Source organism: Ursus arctos, unplaced genomic scaffold, assembly GCF_023065955.2.
Source record: "Ursus arctos isolate Adak ecotype North America unplaced genomic scaffold, UrsArc2.0 scaffold_22, whole genome shotgun sequence".
Taxonomy (NCBI): domain Eukaryota; kingdom Metazoa; phylum Chordata; class Mammalia; order Carnivora; family Ursidae; genus Ursus; species Ursus arctos.
In genome coordinates, this window is record NW_026622897.1 from 32,428,285 (window position 1) to 32,450,311 (window position 22,027).

The 22,027-nt window shown below is 51.8% G+C and overlaps 1 long non-coding RNA gene across 1 annotated transcript in view; it reads right to left on the bottom strand.

The window, feature by feature from the left end:
* LOC113259834 (uncharacterized) overlaps window positions 1-21,956 on the bottom strand; it is a 62,733-nt gene extending 40,777 nt beyond the window's left edge. Inside the window, exon 1 of the long non-coding RNA XR_006410208.3 lies at window positions 21,805-21,956. This is a non-coding gene — a long non-coding RNA (uncharacterized LOC113259834). The remainder of the gene's footprint in view (window positions 1-21,804) is intronic.
* Window positions 21,957-22,027: the final 71 nt, after the last annotated feature.

The window sequence follows — 22,027 nt, forward strand, 5'->3', positions numbered from 1 at the left end:
TGGCACCTTTAAATTAAGTGAAGAAGAAAGCAGTTCTCTGAAGGATATAGTCAGCTCACTGCAAATGACAAAACCGAATCTTCTGATACAAGCAAGACACCGACACGACAGGGACGGCTGGCAAATCAGGTAACAGGCAGGCGCGTTGGCAGCATTTGCTGGGCAGGTGTTCAATTAGGCAGGAAGTGGGCTGAAAACAACTCAATTAATTCATCGTGCATGCCTGTCCCAGAGAACAAGGAGATAAACCTCAAATACCAGTGGCGGGCCAGAGATGAACTCCACAGCTCCACTTTTTGCACGGGCGGGGGCTAGCAAAGATTCACGTGCAAAATATAAAATAACACTGAGATCAGCTCTGGTAAGCCCTTTAAAATTCCGACTAAAGCCGAAGGCCTAAAGGAAACAAAGGGAGAAAGTAGTTTATGACAAATCGAAAACGTCATCCCCTTGTCACAAGCGGCTTTCCCTGAGCAACCTCAGGGGCGGGCACCCAAGTGCTTGGGGTGGGGAATGTGGAAAGGACAAACGCAGACGGAATTTAAAAACCAATGGTGAAGGGAAGCGATCACCCTTATTCGTAGCCTCCCCTGGGTGTGAGGCTCCGCCAAGCTGAGACTTAACTCCAGCCCACCAGGCATACTTCTGGTCTGATTCCACTAGAGAAAGCACAGAAAAGCCTGCAGTCGTTTGGCAGAGGCTAGAGAAAGGGAGATCCCCAGAGAGTATAAAACCAAGGAAAGCAAAACAAGAAAAACAAAGGTTATGAGGACCAACACCAATCGGGTAGAGGGCTACGGGTCCTTAACAGAAAGTGGGATCTCACCCCCATGCCCCCCACAGCCAGCAGCACCTCCTGAGGCCTCAGAAGAAAGAGAACACGCAGCACACAACGCAGAGCGGTTGAGCCAAAAGGAGTTTGTAGCATCGGGGCCTCTCCCTTGTTTTAGGGAAAGTAATACTGAGGTCTGGCAACACACACAATCCCAGCTGTTAACACCGGCAGAGCCAGGCCTCCTGGAAGACCTTCCGCTGAGAATGTTAGTGACAACGACGACAGTGCCCACGTGCTGAAGCGTTCACAGCAAACATTCCACAAACTCGCAGGTGGTGATGGTATTATTAGCCCATTTCACAGATGGGATGCAGAGAGGTAAAGCTACTTGCCCAAAGTCACACAGCACAGGCAGATTTGTGACAACACGGATGAAGCTGGAGGATATTGTACCAAGTGAAACAAGCCAGGTGCAGAAAAATAACATACTGTCTGATCTCACTTATACATGGGATCTAAAAAAGTCAAACTCGGGGCGCCTGGGTAGCTCAGTCGTTAAGCATCTGCCTTCGGCTCAGGGCGTGATCCCGGCATTATGGGATCGAGCCCCACATCAGGCTCCTCTGCTATGAGCCTGCTTCTTCCTCTCCCACTCCCCCTGCTTGTGTTCCCTCTCTCACTGGCTGTCTCTATCTCTGTCGAATAAATAAATAAAATCTTTAAAAAAATAAATAAATAAAAATAAAAAAGTCAAACTCATAGAAAGTGGAGGATAGAATGGCGGTTGCCAGGGGCTGAGGGGTGGGGTGAATGGGGAGACGGTGGTTAAAGAGTACAGGCTTTAAGTTAGAAGATGAATAAGATCTCAGGGTCTGAAGTACAGCCCAGTGATTACAGCTGATAATACTGTACTGCATACTTGAAACCTGCCAAGACTGGCTCCTAAGTGTTCTCACCACACAAACAAAAAAGTAGTAACTCCATGAGATTGTGGTAATCATTTCACAGTGTAGTTCTATACGAAATCATCACAGTGTGCTCCTTAGATACATACTATTTTTATTTGTTAATTCTACCTCAATAAAGCTGGGGGGAAAAAAGGAGGGGGAAGCAGCAAAGGGTGGCTGGAGACGTAGGTCTAGCTGAATGAAGTCTGTGCTCGTAACTATTGTACTTGACTGTCTCCAAACTAGGGAGAAAGTCACATTTCCAACTAAAATATACCCCTGAAACTTTCTATGTTGAAGAATTTTAGTGTCTACCTCCCTTCCCTCCCAAGATACAAAATCAGCACTAAGAGAGATAAAGGACAGAAATGTTTTAACTTTGGGGCGGAAAGACGGTTCACGACTCCCCGGGCGACACAACAGAAGTGGACAGACTTGAACTTGAAAAGCGGGGCTCATGCCAAAACCAAGTCCCCCTAAGGTTCTGCCCGGCGTCTTGCACCTTCACAACATCACGTGTTTACTTTCCTACAGCTCATTCTGACCGGGCAGGGGCGCTGCCGGCCCCTTGGCAATTTCAGAACTCTGGATTTACCAGATCTTGGAGCTTTCCCTGAAAACGGCATGACTACTACACACAAAAGCACCAATTTAATCCCATACATGGCTATGCTCCATTTCAGTAAATAGTTAGTTGCCTGTGTGTGTGTGTGTGTGTGTAAAAACAAACAACAAAAAAACCCATAACATTAAATTGAAACTGTTGCTTTCTGAGTAAATAAAAAGCACCTAGCTTTTTGTATGAAATGCCATTTATATTCTCAGATTCCACAGTGATAGTCCTAGCTCATTGCACATGGGAGATGCTCTGTTTTCTCTCAACGACAAAACCAGACCATCTCCCTGCACACACAGACACCCGCTCTCTTGCAACACTCACTTCCTTTCCCTGCATGACGAGCCACAGGCGTGGACTTCTAGTTTGTTCGAGATCTACAGCCATCACAGAAGCTCCAGCAGCAGCTTCCTGCAGTGGACCCGACGTGAGTCACTCTGTCTCTCTTAATCTTCACTGTAAAAACGAAAGCAGCTGACAATGCATCAGGGGCCAAGCCCTGTGCTAGTGCCCTGACCTCGAGTTCTCTCGCCCCACCCTCACGATCCCTCTCAGGCAGGTACCCTGCTCACGTCAAGCTTGAAGACGGAGACGGTGACGCCAAGTAGGGTTAAGGAAGTTGCCCAAAGTCACGCGCCGGGACACCTCACACCCAGAATGCAAACCCAGCTTCCTCAGACTTCAGAGCCAAACTCTGAACTATCACATGCTTGGTGTGTCTCTGATTTCTTCCTCACTCGCAAAGCACGAGAATACCCCCACCCTCACCTCCTTGTGAAGACATGCAGGATGGGTTCTGACTTCTTCTAGTCTGAAGGAAGAAGGGAGAAAGTTCTCCCATACGGACTGACTGATGGACCAGCACTGGGTTAAGGACGGGAGAACATAAAAAGAAAGAGAAAACAGACCCCTGCCCCCTCCAAGCACCTTACGATCTAACCTACAGTGCTCTAAACTATAATCCCAATCTGTCCAGGACATTTCTGAGCACGATCCACAGGCAGAAATGTATTTCCATCAGGATCCAGGGCACACACACGTCAGCCTCACCATCTGTGATGTACTGATGGTTTTTACTCTGTCCCTTTCCTTTTCTTTTCTTGATGTGTCAACCCACTAAATTGATTCTGTGACTAAGGATCATGGATGACAGCTTGAAAAGCCCTGTTCTAGAATGCCCCATTTTAGCTCTAATTAAAAAAAAAAGAAAGAAAAAGAAAAAGCTAGAAAGTTCTTCCTTAGATCTAATTTAAGTTTCTAGGGCTGTCAGTTTAATTAAATTTGTATGGCTGGATATGTCCTCGGGGCAGAGGTGGCCGTGTATCAGATTAGTGAAGGGCCAGGAATCTGGGCCTACTTGCAAGCCCATTAGCTGGGTGACTTCTCCAGATCTTGGCCTTAGGCGATAACACCACTCACATCGGGCTTATTACAAAGCACCTATCTGGTGCTGGTTTCATGTCTCTCAACAGAGGCACTGTGGGCACAGGGTGGGGAAGGGAGACAAGGCCGGTTTGTGGGACTGGACCGGGCCTGGCTGGGGCGCGACTTTCAGCCTCCCTGGCCCCTCGCAGCTCTCAGAGCCCCCTGGTGGTTCAGAGCCAACTCTGCAAAATCAATGGCTGCCACTGACAGGACAAAATGCCCCACAGCCTTCCTTCCACCATGTTCAGTGATCCCAACACCTTCAAATCTTCTATGTAGGTATCAATCGTGTTCCATATAAAGTGCAACAAGTAAGATGCCCAGGCTGTAACAGAGCAGGGGCCAAGTCCCTACCCCTGCGGAGCTTCCCATCAGGCTGTGCAAACAGGTAACTGTAACCCACTATAGCAGATGGTGTAACTGAAGTCCGGGAGCCTAAGTGGAGAGCAGTTCACACTGGAAAGTCCTGTCCTTAACCCTCTTTGCAATTCTTTTAGTAAGAAAAGCCACAGCTTGCAAATTTCTCATTTGTAATGCATTCAGATCGAGAAACTACCACCATGGCCACAACCATGCCAAGACTCACGCCCCGAAGACATCCTTGAGGGCACCCACTGCAATACTAGGACTGCCACGATTCCGGGTCTGTCTCCCCAACAGGCCTCCAGCTCCTGGAGGCCAGAAGTAAAGTGAATTGCTCCACATCACACGGCAAATATGCAGAATTAGAATCCCCAGAGATCGAAAATCACTAGTCACCTGCTTGGTTCTTCTGGAACTTGCCTATACTTGTCTAGACTCAAACTTAACAAGGAGTTGGTGGGGAGGATGGAAGGCCTCCCATGAAGTGGTCAGAAATGTAAGACTGAATCTGCTAGGTGCTTACACCGGCCTTCTAAGAGGCAAGGCCAGAAGGCGTCAAATTTAGACTTTAAGTCATCTCGGGATAATTATATAGTCACTATATGCGTGTATGCTAAAAGTACTGATGTGTCCAACATGCACAGTTAAAATACTTCTTTCTAAAATCCTGTTTTGGCATTTCTTCATTTTTTTTTAAATGGGCCTGGGCACTCGAGAGTGGCTCCATAGTTAACATGGACCTCCCAGAGCTCTGGTTCCCAGAAAATGAACCAAACACCAGCTACCACTGCCCAAAACCAAAATGAATGGGAAAATCTTGGAACGACTCTAGATAAAATAAGGGTTCTTTATGGTTCCTTATGCTTCATCCTCTCCTCACTTTGAGGGGGGGGGGTGCTTGCAGGACAGGTCAGTTACTAAGGCTCTGAGGTGAGGGACCGGGTGTGGGGGGGAGTTTCTCAGGCCCCTGCTTCTGGAGCTGAGACCTGTGGCAGCTCCCCATCACAGTGGGTTAAAGATAGAAAGTAATAATGCATTCATTGAGTCCCAAGTGATTTTACGTACATCATCTCATTTACATTTTTAGATATTAGTATACCCCAATACCTAGGATACAGACTCAGACAGATTAAGTAAAAAGCCAGGAAAAGGCTGGGAGGGACACCAGGATGGGCCCCGGTACTCCTGACAGGGAACCCCACCAGGAACCAGCCAGCGGGACAGCACTGGAAGAGGGGGTTCTCTCACTTCCAAAATACACCTGATTTTAAATAAACGTTTCCTCTGATGTTTTCCACAAAACTTTCAGAGAAAGCTATGGGGTGTGCTACCTAAAAGTCTCGGTCTGTGGCATCCCTTGAGAATCCCTGTCTATAAAATGGGGTGACGATGGCCTGCTGGGGATACTCAGTCAGGCAATGCCTCTGCAAAGCACCTAAACATATATATTTACATGCCGGAAAACAGAAACGACCATGGGCAGCAGCATTACTGCCAGGACTCTGTGAGTAGCTTAGAGGGAAGACACTGGAGAGAAAGACACAGAAAACACACACCCAAAGCTTGTGTTTACTCCTCAAAAACGTAGAGAAAGCGTGGAACACTGAAGACGGAGGAATATTCTAGTCAACAGCTGGTACACACCAATGAGGTGGTTACCACCTGCGGAGCTCACCATCCCGCTGCACTCACCCGAGGCCTCGGGCAAGAACACCTAGAGAAAAAGAGGGAAACAGGAAACGCCGACCAAGAGTCAAACCCAAGAATTCAAACCCAGTGACATCTGAGTGACAGCCTCACACAGAACTCCAGCTCCGCATGGAAGCTGCTTTGAGTTTTGGGGGCCTGCGTCCCCAACCCCCACAGCTGGGAGGGTGCATCCCGCCTCCGAACAGGCCCTGGAGCTGCCCCCACGCTCCCAGCCGGGGATGTCTTCCGTCCGCAGGGCTCCTGAGACCGGGGTGGTGCGGTGCTACCAGAGGCCAGACTCCGCTCAGGAGACGTTAGTGCGAGTCTCTGGCCTTGCTACTTACGCACCAGTCTGAGTGCATTCCGGCGCCACTTTGATTCTCCCTTCACCGGTGAAACAGACACAATAATGTCCATTTCTCAAGGCTGTTGTGAGGATTAAACGAGGTAAATGTACACACAAGGCTCAGCACACAGTAAATTGGCAACTGGCTGCCATTACTAATGTAAGCAGAAGCCAACTAACACTGGGTAAAAATTATTTTGGGTTTTTTAAATAAGACTATTTATTTATTTGTGAAAGAGAGCGAGCATGAGTCGGGGGCAGAGGCAGAGGCAGGAGGAGACTCCCCACTGAGCAGGGAGCCTGACCCAGGACTCCATCCCAGCACCCTGGGATCATGACCTGAGCCGAAGACAGACGCTTCACCCACCCAGGCGCCCCCAATTAAACTGGATTTCTTAAAAGAAAAAAGGTCTCATGAAGTTAGTGAGGATCAACAATTTTCGGAAAATTCAAAGAAGCAGGGTGGGAAACAGCTATATGCCCGCGGCTTCCCGAAGGTTTTTGAAACCTCTCCACCGACGGCTCTCCTGCAGGAATAGAGAAGTGGAGTATCTCGTTACCTCCAGACTCTTCACATTTTATAAATACACCGCACAGCCGACCAGAGAGTGCGTGCTGCCAACCTCCTGGACAAACAAGTCCAACAGGATTTGATCCGGAAATTAAATGGCCATGCAGCCCAACCACGCGCGGTTCAAAATAGATACCCATGACCTACTTAGTCTTCAAGTACCGTGCTCAAAGCCAGAAACAAGTGGATGGAGAGACAGGGCCACCGACTTAGCAGACCCTGCACAGCCCCCTGGCTTTCTTGTCACATGAAACGTGCACGGAAACGGCAATGACTCACACGACTACCTTGGGGGTGGCGAGACAGAAACGCTAGTCACAGACGCCCAACTAACAGCTTCTCACCTCTGCCCAGCCCCAACAACGCACTTTCATTCATTTAGACCAAAGGCTACACCTTGCACGGCAGTTGCTTGTCAAGCTACCTATCCTCGCCCTCATACCTGTGCCCTGAGTATGGCATCTTCCCCAGAAGCAGTGGCTTTTTTGGGGAGTAAGGCCCCACCTGGTTTATCTTGAGATTGCCCCCAGGGTCCCACACAGCATCTTAGCGTGGGGAGAACAAGCACTCCTGCCGCCGTGAGAGGCTGAGCGCCTTCCCCGCCCCCCCACCAGCGTGACCTCGGGATCCCAGCCTACTCATACACTTGGCCGCTCAAGATCAGAGAATGGACAGACAGACTGGTGTCTGCTGTAGAGACAAGGAAGACAGACAAGCCCAGAGAAAGCTGCTGTGTACTTTCGACCATCACACAGGGCTACAAAATGATCTCCGACGCGACTGTTCATTTCACCGGGGAGATGTGAGTCTCGGGGAGGGCGAATCCAAGGACCTTGAGAGAGACATTCTAGAACATCTGAGAGCATCCCAACCTACAGTCCTAGGCAGACAATGCAACACGGTTCTTCCCCAGCTAAGCCACAGTGGAGGAGACAAGGTGATAGCCAAAGCGAAACCTGCTACTCTTCACCTTCAAATCCATCCTCCTCAGGCCTCCAGGGTTAGCCCCAGCCACTCCCCTCCGCCAGGGCACAGCCGAAATTCCCATCCTCGAAACTTGCCTGGCAGCACCCTAGTTCACTTAGCACTTTCCCCCACAGCATGACGTGTCATCACTTACAATCGTGGAAGGCAAGCAGAGCAAGCATTTTTACTACCCATTTAGAAAGGAGGAAACTAAGGCCAGAGCATGTCAACCACACGGTGACATAAGCAGTAAAGCACAGACCCTCCAACTCCAAGTGCAGACTGGCTGAAGCCAGGTATCTGAGCTCCAAGCCACTGCTCTTTCCAGGGCGCTCCACTCTGAGCACCTTCTGGAAGAAGTCTCACACCGAATCCTCCCCGACACGGTGGGCCACACGCTTCAACCTTCATCAACCCTGGTGTCCCTCAAAAGGTGGCACCTGGGTCAGCCACATGTACACTGAGCCAGGCTGACAGCCACGTGCATGACAGACACGCAGAGCCCAACCCTCGGACTTCCAGAGGAGAGATGCACATGAGCGAGCTGGCTTTCTGTAATCAAGTGCTGAGCCCGGGCAGGGTAAGTAACCATCGATCCCAACAACCACTAGCCAGAAATCCCAGAGCTCTGAGTCTCGGGGTCCTGGGTTCAAATCCTGTCTCTGGAACTACTTAATCTCTGTGACCTGAGGCAAGCAACTTTGTTTTTCTAGTTTTAGTTTCCTCGTTTATACAATTAAGAAGCTAAAAGAAAGGCATCCCACAGTGGATGTACTTAATGCCACAGAACTCTATATTTAAAAGTGGTTCCGTGAAAGGCAAATTTCAAGTTATGTGTATTCTACCACAATTTTTAAAAAAATAGGTTAACATATGTATTTTTTAAAAAAGGATCTTAGAGATTCCTAGTGAGGATTAAATAAGATAGAGTGGCAAGTTCTCACACTGTCTATCACATATTAAATCCTAATTTATTTATGATTTACAGTAATTTTAATAGTTTTTATCATAAAGACAATACATTTAAAATTTTTCCTGTTACTCCAAACTCCAGGGATAATCTCTGAAATAAACTTATTTATAGCATTTCTCCTATGCACGGACATTTCTTAAATTTGGAATGTAAAATTTATAAAATTCTACAGTTGTGACCCATTCTTTTCTGCCTTACCAGTAACTGCAGAAAGAATTCTCACAACATCCAGAAATAAAGGGGCTTTGTTCAAGGTGGGGATGAAAAGTTGCATGAAACTTGAGACAGGAACAAGGAGCTTACATCAAACAAGTGGAGACACCTGCTTCCAGAGCCAGGCTAGACACTGATGCCAAATCCCCTGCCCCCTGTTCTTCCTTTCCGCATCAAAGTTCACCCAGAAAGTAAGCACTCCGGGGGGCTGGCCAGGCAGGCCAAAGGCCATGCGGTAGCTCCGGGGAAGCTCCACATGTGTCAGGCTCTAGGGGACAAAGAGCTCATGTTCTTGCTGCCTCGAAGGAGCTCCCTCTGTGACCAGGGGACATGGTACAGGCAAATCATCCCAGGACCCCTGCATCCGAGGGGACGGATGAGGCAGGAAGGCATCCGGGGAGGAGAGCCAAGAAGGGAGACACTCATTCCAACCATTTCATCCAACCCCCAGGTGAAAGATGAGACAAGTGAGGCCCAAGGAGGCCAAGGAGGCCAGGGATGTCCCCAAGGCCATAGCAAGGAGACCAGTCCCTCAGCAGACTGAGCTCTCAGGGCCACGGGCTGACTCGCAGCATGTTGCTGCCTGCTCGGGGCCCAGCAAAAGAGGTCAGGGCCTGCATCCAGGAGATCCTGCCCGTCAACAAGTATTTACTTACTGCGTGCTTGGGGCATGTCAGCGCAGAGATAAAGCCCCCCCACCCCCGGCCTCCCCTTTCCTGTGTCATGGAAACAGCCTGTCTGGCTCTCACTCTTAGGCAAGGCTTCTGCCTCTCGCACGGCCAGACTCCAGACTTTCTGGGGGCGCTACCTGAGTCAAAACTTCCCGTAGTGTCTGGCAGAGAAGGCTGCACCATGTAAAAGGCAGCTCCTCTCAGGAAGTGCTTTTGATGTGCTGGGAGCAGCACCCCCAGAAATAACTCTGGAGGAAGAATTACAATCTCACCAAACACCTTGTGTGTGCTTATTTTCTAGCCAAAAATAGACCTCACAACTTTGACTGTGTCTGGGCGTACGTTTTGTGTGGGGGGTGGAGGGGCGACGGGGGAAATGCGTGAGTGGTGCCCAAAGGCACCTCCTGGAATCCTACAGAAGAGCAGCTGCTCCTGGCCCTGGGGAATTCTGTTTCCATCTCTGCTCACACAGAATTCTCTTCTCAAGGGGTGCTTTCCCAGAGGGGTGACGGTGCCGGCGGCCTCCCAGCTAACCTCCCTGAGTGGGCCACTCCTGGCCCTGACCCTAGCAGGTAGAGGCAGGGAAGGGGGCCTGAGATCAGGCCCACCCACGGCCCACTTCTCTGGGGCCCTAATTACAAGCATGCCAGGCCCTTTCCTCCCAAGGCCCAAAGAGGAAATTAAATGTCAGCCAGATAAAGAGATTTCCCTTCAGCTTGGACGCCAAGAATCCGAAGTATGACTCCCCCAGCCACCCTGCAAACCGAACTGGCACAAGCCTCAGACCCTCAGGCCGTGTGTGTTGGAGACACGCCACTGCCTGGAGTTCCTCTTCAATGATATTCGGGTGGCAGGCCTCGGTGTTTGTCGGGCAGACAAGAACAACGTGGGAAACTTTGCAGGCCAGTTACAGCGTGGGGAGCAGAGACGGCTGGCCCCAGGCCCCTGGGCAAGGACATAGCTCACACGGGTTCTCCACAGGTCCTTCTGGGCAAGCCTCCCCGCCCTGTATTTTCAAGGCCAAATGCGGCCTGCTGCCCGAGGGAGCTGACTCGACTCTTTTCACAGCATAGTGACTTTATCCACAGAAGGATCTGGGGAGCTAAACACACTGAGCTCACACACTGACCTCAGCATTTTCTAAATCTGCCAGGGTGATAAACACCTTCACGGAGGCCTCGCGTGCACCAGGCAGGCCTCGGGCTAGAGGGGAATAAGCAGCTCACAGCAGGCCTGACACACACACACAAGTTTCCTGGCACCCCCGGCCTGGTCTGTCTACCTTCTCTTCTACATGCTTGTGGTTTCAGTGTGGGGAAGCGGGTGGGTCAAAGACTTCTAGAAGGACAGAGGACAGGTAAGGGCAATGGATCATGGGTCAGGAGAGCACTCACACTTAAAAAAGAAAGCACAGAGAAAGAGCTGCTCCGCTCTACATGGGTGCACGCACGCCGACCTGCAATGGCCATCTGACCCTGGAAAAGTCCCGAGATGCGCCGGTCAGTGCCAGACCTGCTTCAGTTCGTGATCACAGCCACTACGGTGGCTCCCATCCCAAGAGAGCAAAAGGCCAAAGTCCTCACAAAGACTGGCAAAGAGCTACAAGGCAGTGCTGGATGCCCTCACCTACCTCCCAGCCCGCACGCTCGCCTGACCTCACGCGCACGCGCACACAGGGCTTTGGCCATGCCGGCCCCGCGCCACCCCAGCAGGCACACACACTCACCTCAAGGCCTCTGCTGGCCCTCTACCCCACAGCCCCTTTCCCCTACTTCTCCACGAGGAGGCTCAACCACTGCCTTAGCAAGGCCTGCCTGATCAACACCGCACCACCCTACCCTCTGTCCTCCGCACGCCCCCGCTCTGCGGCAGCGATCACCACCTCACGTACAGTTCTGGGCTAAATAAACAGTGTCCCCACAAAAATCCACGTCTACCTGGAACCCCAGAACATGACCTCATTTGGAAATAGGTCTCTGTAGAAGTCCTGAGTTCAGATGAGGACACGCTGGAGTATAGTGGGCCCTAGGGCAATGACTTTGGTGTTCTTACAAGAACCCAGGAGACACAGACACAGGGAGAAGGCCACGTGCGGACCGAGGCAGAGAGCAGAGCTTAGCTGCTGTCAACGAAGAACACCGAGGGCTGCCCACAGCTGCCAGAGGCTCAGACCCCCCCTCGGCGCCCCCAGAACTGTCAGCCATCCAGTTTGTGGTGCTTTGGACAGCAGCCCCAGGAAACTCATACACAGACCACGAACTGTAACTACTGATTGTCTGTCCCCCCTCACCAGAGAATAAACCCCAGGACAATAGGATTTTAGCTTCTTTTGTTCGGTGCAAAGTGCCTGGCACACAGAAGAGGGTCTGGCGCTCAGCAGGCGCTCACTCATTATTAAATACTTCCTGAATGAATTTTGAGTGAATGAAGATAAGCTTAGAAGGGAAGCCGGGGTGCTGTACCCATCCTGCAGAGGGCAAAACTGAGGGCCAATGCTCTAACTTTGCTCAGCGACAGAGAAGCCAGGATGCGAACTGAACTGGGACCTTGTTTGTTCATTTGACAAACGACATTGAGCTCCTCTGGGTGCCAAGGGTCACGCTAGCCCTCGGGATAGCTGTCGCACGCAGTGATCACTACCTGCACGTGTGGGTGGAGGGGCAGAAAGGGTAGGCCCCAGGCTCGGCTGTCCCTCAACGAGGACTATGACCCTGGGTTCTCAGTGTCCCCATCGGCCAGCTGAAGGCTGGATTAGAAGCCAGGCTCACCTGCTCTCTAAGGGGCAGGCAAGCCTTGTTTTCATCTGTGCCACTTCTCAGACCTGTGGAGCCAAGAGGAAGTCTCTGTTCTGCTGCCCTACATTTTGGGCAGGACGTTTGGCACACTGCTTTGAAATCTCTCACACCGCAGGCCACATCTCGTTTGCAGAGTTAACTTTCACACACGCTACTCAGCCCCTTGTCACAGGCCTCTGTATCCTGCGCTCGCAAGCCACGCCTTCTGCCCAGGTCCCATCCACGTGCCTGCTGGGTGGCTCTGTGCCTCCCAGGCCCACAGACAACAAGCTCACGCACGAAGCATGGCTCCCAAGAGCGAATTTCAGCAGCAAACAAATGAGGGACTTCAAACGAACTTGCCATCATACACAAACACGCATGCACGCACACGTGTGTGGCCATCCCTCCCTGAGCGGTGCAATTACAGGTGAGCAGGGGCACGAACCAGCGCAGACATCAACGGGGGGCCAGCAACGTTAGCAATGTAACCCGGCCGAAGGTAAAAGCCCGAGCGCTGGAGCCAGGCAGGCCCGAGTTGGAGTCCCAGCCCTGCCTCACCTTGGGCTGTACTTGACTTTACCTCTCTGTACTTCAGTGAACTCGCCTCACAAGGGCCTCGGGAAGGGCCAATGGCAGACCTATGCTAAGCACCTAACACCCTGAGGTTCTCTTTTCCTGCACTTGGAAACAGGCAGTACATGGCATGTGGAGAAGGGGGGGGAGGAGTCTCAACCCCAAAGAGGAGGAGACCTGGACCCCATCTCCGCTCTGAAACAGGCAGCCATGTGACGAGGGGAAGGTACTTCACCTCTCAGGCCCTCATTCAGCCTCCTCAGAAACAAAGGGGATAAGTTGTATTAAGGAACCCCCAATCCTCAGTCTATCTAAAAAAAAAGGAAAAGGCCTTGGAGCTTTGGGGTTTCATAGCAGGAGGTCTGGTGTAAGCACAGAACATCACACCTGCTCCCTGCCCCCCGCAAAGGTTCCCTGCCAAAAACTCCTGCCCTTCTTTATTCCCATAACCCCAGCTGATCCCAAGCTGGCTCTAGTCACCTACTGATCTCCTGATGCCCTTCGTTACAATCACTACACTATTCGCATTTTGATATTTGGCAAATGTAATAAGCACTCATGGATTTATAAACACTTATTAAGGAAAAGGAACACACAGCGGTTACTTACCAAGTACTTATTGCTGAGAAGTAATATGCTGAGAGCTTTACAAACATTACTCTCTATATCTTCACAACAACCCTGTGAGGTGGGTACTAATATGATTCCTGGTTTACAGATGAGGAAACTGAGGCCCAGGGAGAAAATCTAACTTTGCTTACATCACACAGCCATAAATGGCTAAGCGGAGGCTGGAACCCAGCTTGGCCTGACCCTAGAGCCTCTGCACCACCCCAGGCTGACTCCTCCATCACTCCTTCTGTCTGGCCCCCTCTGAACAGCAGGTAAAGAACAGTGTCAGCCAGTAATCCAGAGCTTCCCAAAGCCCACTGGACACTTCAGCCTGCAGGAAGGGCCCAGGTAAGCCCAATCATGGGGGCCTCTAGATGCCTCCTCTACCAGGTCAGGCCCCTGGAACACCTTCTAAAAAACCACGGCTTCTTCCCAAGGCACCATGCTAAGAGACGAACCATCATTCCCACAACAAGACAGGACAGAGGGAGCCCATCACACAGCTGGAGGAAAAGAATCTTGCTTCACCATATTCCTATAGGCTCTTCCAGACATGAGAACGCCTGATTTTCCAGCATGCAATCTTCAAATGTTCTCCCAGTTCAGCTGTCCAGCCTCAAACCCCTGCCTCAGCAAAGCAGGACTGACTGGTCTCAAGGTGCTGCTTACACATGCTTGCCTCCACGGGGAGAGGTTCACAGAAATACTCTGGCAGGTGACACCAAAATTCAAGCGTTCTATTACAGTGCCTGGCCTCTGGGGAAAGCAGGGGGGACGTGAAACCACAAGCCTTCGCTTCCAGTGCCACGGTGACACTGCTGGTGGCAGGATGCTCATGCCACCCTGCACAGAGTGCTGGTCCTTGACAGCTTGGCCCCTTCACCCTCCAAGGTTACTACATACTTGGCCACCGAGACCCAGACACCAAATGATGAGTCTCACGGTCTCGCCAAATAATCACTGAAATGCCTACTAACCCTATTCACTTCTTTCACCCGGAAGAATGCTAATCCATAAAGCGATGGGCAGCCTCCTACACTGCTGGTAATTTAAACCGGTACAGTCCTTGAGAGCACACGGTGGGGACACCCCTGTAACAGCTTCAATGTGTAGCCCCCCGGGGCGCCCAGGCGGCTCCGTCAGTGAAGTATCCGACTCTTGATTTCGGCTCAGGTCGTGGTCTCAGGGTTGTGAGATCGAGCGTCGCGTGAGGCTCTGCATTCAGCATGGCGTCTGCTTAAGAGTCTCTCTCTCTCCCTGCTCACCCTCTCTCTCTCAAATAAATAAACAAATATGTGGGTAGGACCTCTGACACACCAATCCCACTCCTAGGTATCCACATGCAAGTGTGCATAACAACGTGTACGTATGAAGACATAATAGCAAAACCAATGAGTTGGTTTACGTGTCTATGAAAAGTGAAAAGTGGGCCAACTCATAAATTACGATATATCTATACCACAAAGTATTTTGTAGACAAATACGAGACAAATTAAGAGAGAAGAGCTACATGCGTGAAAAGATCTATAAAATACATTAGGTGAAAAGACATAATAGTGACACGGTATACAGGGTGGAATCCATTTCTGCTTACAAAAGAGACAAAACTGCATGTATTTGTGTCCAGCCGGGCGATGGACAGGTGCAGGACAGGCAACGGGCTGCTACAACTGGTTACTTCGCAGGCCCAGCAGTGGCGGGTGGGGGAGCGGTGCTGGGGGAAGGAGGAGTTGACATTTTCCGTCCTGTAGTTCCACGCTGCATGGGGGGGGGGGGGCGTGCAAGGGCATCGTATACTCATGTATCACCTACACTATTCCGGAGAAAAGCAACTGAACTGACAGAACAGCAACAACCACAACACAGGGTTTTGCTCTGGTGTGAAACTGCCCCGCCCGTCTGTGCAAGTTTTGGTACCACACTCCCAGGTCCTCCCAAGTTCAATTTCTAAGCCACGGAGGGCAGACTGGATTGGGAGCAACAGGGAAGAAGGGACATGTTGGGGGAGAGGGGGCCAAGAAAAACCTCTGTGAAAGTTCTATGGAAGCTGCCGATCAGCTGAACCCACCCGAGCGTGCGGGGCTCCAAACCTCACCATGCTGACACTTGCCCCCCTCACCCCCACAGGATGAAACAAGAAGAGAAAACCCAAATCTGAGAGAAGTCCCTTCTTCCAACAGCAGAGGAGAGGCGGGGAGAGCTGCTCCCAGGGAATCAAGGAAGCGTCCTGGCCAGCCTCCAGCCTCCCCACAAAGGCCCCAGGCGCCAGGCAGGGAGGACCAAGACCCACCGCCCGCCCCCCCCAGGCCCACTCCCCCAGTCCCTCCACTTAGGCAACCGGCCTGAGCATCTTTTCACACTCGCTACTGAAATCCAAACTGAACCAGTACAGAAATCAGATGGTTCTGCCAACAAAGCAGCAACAATGTGGGAAAAGGAGGCAGAAATCAATGGCAGCCTGGCAAAATATATATTTATTCTCTCCGCTTGCCAGCAGTGGGACTTCTGTACATTCAAGTATTGGACAAATATCTTTTTTGCTTCCTGGTAATAATTAAAACAAACATACACCCCAAACACACAGGCACAGCTAAACATGAAGCCGAAAGAAAACCAACAAGCGGGCTCTGCTCAGGGCACAGTGTGCAAGAAGCAGGCACGACAGCCAGCACCCCGGGCGGAACCGTGTTCCCATGAAACAGGTGCCGTTAGCGCCGCAGCCAAACACTGCCCAGAGCCAGGGTGCTACCCCAAGGCGCCCTCAGGGCCGTGAAAAGTGGTTGCATCCGGGAGGGAATGGGGTGACCATCAAGCAGAAAGTGGGGGAGCTGAGTCTTCTGCCGTGACTCGCAGCAGAGACAGCTGTGACTGCAGATGCCGGGAAGCGGACGTCCCAATAAAGGTAACCCCGGCCTCCTTGCGATGAGGATAAAGCCCAAATAAAGCCGGAACCTGCTCAACGAGCTCAGCCAGGAGAGAAGAAACCACCTAAAGGGCACGGGTATGACGCAGGCTGGCAGACAGAAGACGGAAGCCCAAGCAAGTGTATTCCGGAGGCTGGCACTGAAGGACGGAGAGGGCCTGAGAGCAGCAGAGTCCTGTGGTGGCAACAGAGCACCCTATGATGGGAACACGGGGACCCCACCCACCAGGACCCACCGTCTCCCCTTGCCCTGAGTTTGGTATGACCCCCCGCCGAGTCTGCACCCTTCAGGGGAGGGTGGTCTCATCTGCTCCCCGGGCTGGCCGCCTCTGTGAACTCACCCAGCACCACCCCCATTTCCCGGCCAGCCCCCCACAGGGTGACCACAAGTCACCCCGACCTTGAGGCAGATCACCTCTCAAGGAGGAGCCAGAAGTGAGGACTATACCCCCTGGTGGGTCCACGGAGTCCACCGGGGAACAGAGGGGTGCAGACTCCGCCCCGGGGAGGTTTCCTTTTTCTGGGGGCCTTCTCCCTTTGATGCTTTTCACTTGGTCTGAATGCTCGAACCAGCATTTCTGAGAACAGTGTCAGAGGAACATAAATTCCATCCTGTGAGATGCTCCTGGAAAAGTAGAAATGATAAGGCTAGGAGACGGGCAAAGGGAGGGGAAGGCACTTTCAGGCCGTACTTGGGCACCTTTCTCTAGCCTTCAAAAGAGGCCAAAGCGGCAATTTCGGGTTCTCCAGAGGCTGCTTCCAGTCTACCAAGAGTCAGCGTGGCCATCAGGACTGCAGTGGGAGGGCTGAGGAGAGACAAGCATGGCTTGGACTTGGTTCCTCCTTCTCTCAGCTCCCATATCCAAAGGGACAAAGCGCGATCCATCCTGACATGTCCCCGCTTGCTGTCACCACTGCCACGGTCCCAGCGTCTCCAGTTCAAGCCCTCATCACCCTTCCATGGTGTCAGGAACTCCAACGGACTCACTTCTCCAGTCCCAACTTCCTATCCCCACGGCCCACTCTAAGACACGGAGCTGACCCCCTCTCCCTTAATGAAAACCCCCGGCCTACAGGACAGAGTCCCACCCCGACAGAGCACGCAAGGCCCCTACCTGCGTGGGTACCGGAGTCGCACAGGTCACGGCGGACACTCACACTAACCCTTTGCTGGCTACATGGACGCACGTGTGTTCAGGGGCCCACGTCCCCAGGTGTGCATCGAGGACAGCATGATCAACCAGAGCTGCTGGGAGGATGACCTCCAATTTGTAGACAGCCTCGCTCCCCAAGAACCATGCCAGCGATGACGCTCCCTGGCCCCCGCCTGGCTCCGCAGTCTGTGCTTTGCCACCTCTTCATAATAAACGAGTAGCCATGAACTCAGGGGCGAAGAAGGCACATTAGCGATCTACACATGAAGGGTCATTGACAGAAAAATTAGGCTACCAAAATGTGAAAAAAAACAAAATTAACTCATTATCAAAATAATGCGAGAAGAGGGAAGGAATGGGAAAAGAAGGAAAACATTACTTTGGGGAGGAAATGTTTCTAAAATATACAGCTCTATGATTTTTTGGACTTCATTTGTTTCAAAGATCATGAAGATTACATTTCAAAAGCTCACAAAGGAGACACTTCCATTTTTTTGAAAACTCTTTCTTAATTAATATCTTCAGAGAACTAAGAAGTACTTTTATAGGCTGACTGAATCTTAATAAAATTCTCTGAGAAATTCTGGCATTAGTCACAACAAACACCCTCTTGGAATTTAATTTCCTTTCCAGCATACAACTTACTATGGAAACTCATTTATGATGCCACCACAACCAGTCAAAATCTGCCTGGAGCACGAAAATGTCAAAGCCCCACAAGAGAGCCCCACAGGACGGGATGGAAACTGACCCCATGCTCAGCCAATCCTACACCTAACCGATGTTTCCCCGCACCCAACATTCTGGCTTGTACTGTCGGGTTCTGTTCTTCTATCACCTGCCCAGCCCTTAGCCCTCCTGCCCTCCCACCTTACACTGTAGCTCTTCCAATGCCTCCTTCCAGCTAGAAATGCCCCCAAACTCGGTATCTTTCTCCCTGCCCAAAAAAAACAAATAAAAAGAAGACAGGGCACAAAATGGGCAAAGGGAAACTAGCCTCACCCATCTTCAACTTTCTATCAAAGACTGTCCTTTCCAGCTTCTGGTTTTGCTGTCCCTCCTTCTAGATGATGGCAGGGCCTGGAATATTCACTGTGTGCACTGGGCATTGGGGCAGGAAGGCAAGAGCTGGAAGAATTATCCATAAGTACAAGAATGTACCATAAGAGCCTTTTTTCCCTCAAGGATAATTCCTACAGGAAGACTTAATCAATCCCATTATCCCCAGTGCATGTGGGCAAGGGGAGAGCAAGGGGTGAACGCCAATCTTCACTGAGCACCCACCATGTATCTCATTTAATAGAAGGCAGTGATCCTGATTTTACATATGAGGAAACCAGGCTCAGAGGGGCCAGGGGATGGGCTCAGGAGATACACTGAGGCCTACCAGATACCAAGACTCACGGACTCAAGCTTCCAGTATCCCCAAGTGCTTACATTAAAATACTGCCTGGGCTAGAGGACACTTCACAGTTTTACACATTGCTTTTCACATACATTATCTCATTTACTACCACAACCCTGCAGGAGAGCTAAGAATTCCTTTTCCACTATTAAAAAAAGGCTATCTGGTTTCAAAGATCATCAGTAACTTGTGCAAGCCAGTTATAACACTTAGAGTGTGTTTCCTCAGTGTCTGATAATTGGTAGGGACTCAAATAGTAACTATTATTAGCATCATAATTTTCACTAATTTCATAGCCCTAAGTGAAAGTAAAATTTACACACACAGTCAAGCATACACACACACACACACACACACACACTATAGATAGTTTAAAGTTTCAATCAAATTAGTTACGCCTTTATGTGTTGGGAGAGGATATAATTTTACCACTTCAAACTCAGAGATAACCACTAACTGTAGCTTCCAAGAAACTGACAAAAAAAGGATTACTGAAAATGATGTGGTCAAACCCAATACAGATTTTGAAAGCTAATGGAAGAGAACAAAAGGATAGGAGCATTCAAATTGTGATAAAATATGAAAAAAAAAAAATTCCTCCTCCCCTTCCAGCATCATGGCTTAATCATTAACGTGCCATTTGGCCCGGCCATGTCATTTCAACTCTGCGCTGCCCCTCGGCATCCAAACAAGAGAGCCAGCATCTGACCTGGAAGGGCCAGGCAGAGGCTGCCCAGGGGGTCTGGGGTCTCGAGAATAAGGGTGGAGTGGCCACATTATTACTTCAAGTCATTTTTTATGTGCTGCATCTAATGAACTGTTTGCCTATGAATTACACTCACTCGAAAGGAGACCAGGGAAGTTCAGAAATGCCAGATGCAACAGGAATTGGCTCACGACTTCTCAAGCCACAGGGAAAAATACAACGGAAGTGAGGTGGTACGAGGATCCCGTATCAATCAGACAGAAGGAAATCTTCAGTAAAATGGCAGTGAGAGATCCTGGGGGTGTTCTTTGAGTAAGGCTGCACCGAGACCAACCCAACCGAGCATCCACTCCAGGCTTGAAGGTTAAAATGAAAGAAAAAATTCAGGTCCGCAGGTAAGAGATACATGATTCTTTCAAAGCACAGGTAACAACTTTAGAGTCAAGATAGCTAGACAGCCCCGTCTGCTCATGGCCTGCACCACAACGGTATTCATACTCTAAATCTAGTACCAATTACTATTAGTTTTTTATTTCATTTTGCTTTTTGCAATCTTTCTTGCATCTTATCTGTTTTAAGTTCGTCCTCATTTCCTCATAATCGGCTGATGTTGATGTCGTGTGACTTAGTCTCACAAGGCAAAAGATTTCAGTCTCCCTCGGAAGCTGATTCCTGCCTCCACCAGACTGTCCAGCTGTTTTTATACCCCATTTCAGAGAAAAGAAAACTGAGATCTGGAGAGGGCCCATCCAAGGTCATCCTCCTCGCCAATGTATCTAAGACTAGAACTAGGGTTCAAAAGGCCCATGGTGTGGGTCTCCAGCTCCATCGATGTTGCAAATGACCTGGCATACTTGTGTCCTGAATACAAAGTTTATTTGACAAAAGAAAAAAAGCCAACGTGAGTCATCCCTGTTGTCATGGGGCACCACACAGGCTGTTCTAATAAAGCATCCAGCATCTCCAGAACCACTTGTTTCTGAAATAACGAGCCTCAGCCAGAGAATAAAGGGCCATGTCTTACTTCCCTTCAGGATACCCAGGACTCTGTGAACAGCTGTGCTGCTGGGCTTTGCGGACCTGCTCGCCCAGCCCAGGGAATCCCTGACATTTCCGATGCAGAGGGAATGGGGCGGGTGGGTGTGGGAGGAGGTCAGAGTTGTTTCAGACAGCTTCCTGCCGCAGTCCGGATTTCATACAGTCCAATCCTGCTCACCTTGGAACGCCTAAATATCTCACCCAGGGATCGCTCCTCAACTTCCCCAGGACAAAAGCACTGCAGTGTGGGAGCTGAATCTGACAAATGGGGAGGGGCGGTACCTGACCCTCGGTGGAGGAAGCAACGCTCAGCTCCCTCTCGCACCCCTTACAGGAACTCCCCATCCGGTCTTCAGACGCCAGAGGTGTCCCCAACTCTCCGAGCCTGACCCCTCTCTCGGGGTCTACCCCAACGGAGGCGGAGAGTAGGCGAAGCCCACTCCCCATTGCTCTACTCCGCCACCAGCTCGCCTCCGCCCCCAGTGCTCGCCCCCCAGAGGGCCTCCCTCTCTCCCTCCCTCCTCACCCTCAGGGCCCCCCCGGCCGGACACTTGCCCACGGCAGCCGGGAGAGCCAGAGCGCACCCCCTTTCTCCCGGCCCGCGGAGGAGCCGCGACTCCCGCCTTCCCAAACAGGGCCCTCCCGGCCGCCCCGCCTCCGGCCTGGGACCCCCCTCTCACCGCGTCCCTTCGCCCCCCCGGGGTCAGCCCCGCACCCGCACTTCCCGCCCGGCCCACGCGGGCTAGCCGTCCGCCCCAACTTTTCCGGCCGCGGCCCCGCTCCCGCAGCGGCGGGGATTCCCGTCCCGAGCCGTGACTGGCGGCCGGGCTCGCGTCCCCTCGGCTCCCGCCCGCCCCGCCGGCACGAGTTGCGCTCGGGACCGGCTCGGCGCCCGGGCCTCGGCCGGCAACCCAGCGCGGAGGCGGAGCCGGCGTGGCGGGAACCGCGCTGTCCCGGCGCGGGCACCCCCGCCCGGTGCCCGGCGCCGGATCCCCGCTCCCGCCCGCTGCGCCGCCGCGCCGCTCCCTGCCCACCTGCCGGCGGGCGCCGGCGCCGCTCACCTCCTCCGGTGCCGCCGCCGCCGCCGCCACTGCCGGGAATACGTGGCAGTGGCCGCCGCCGCTCGCGCTCCCCGCCTCGCCTCGCCTCTCCTCTCGGCGCCCGCGCGGGCGGCTCCGGCGCGCCGGACCGCAGCGCCAGGCGCCCTCTGCCGCCGGGAAGCCGAATCCTCTCGCCCTAACCCTAACTCGCCGGCCGCAGCCGCCGCCCGGACCTCTGCCCCAG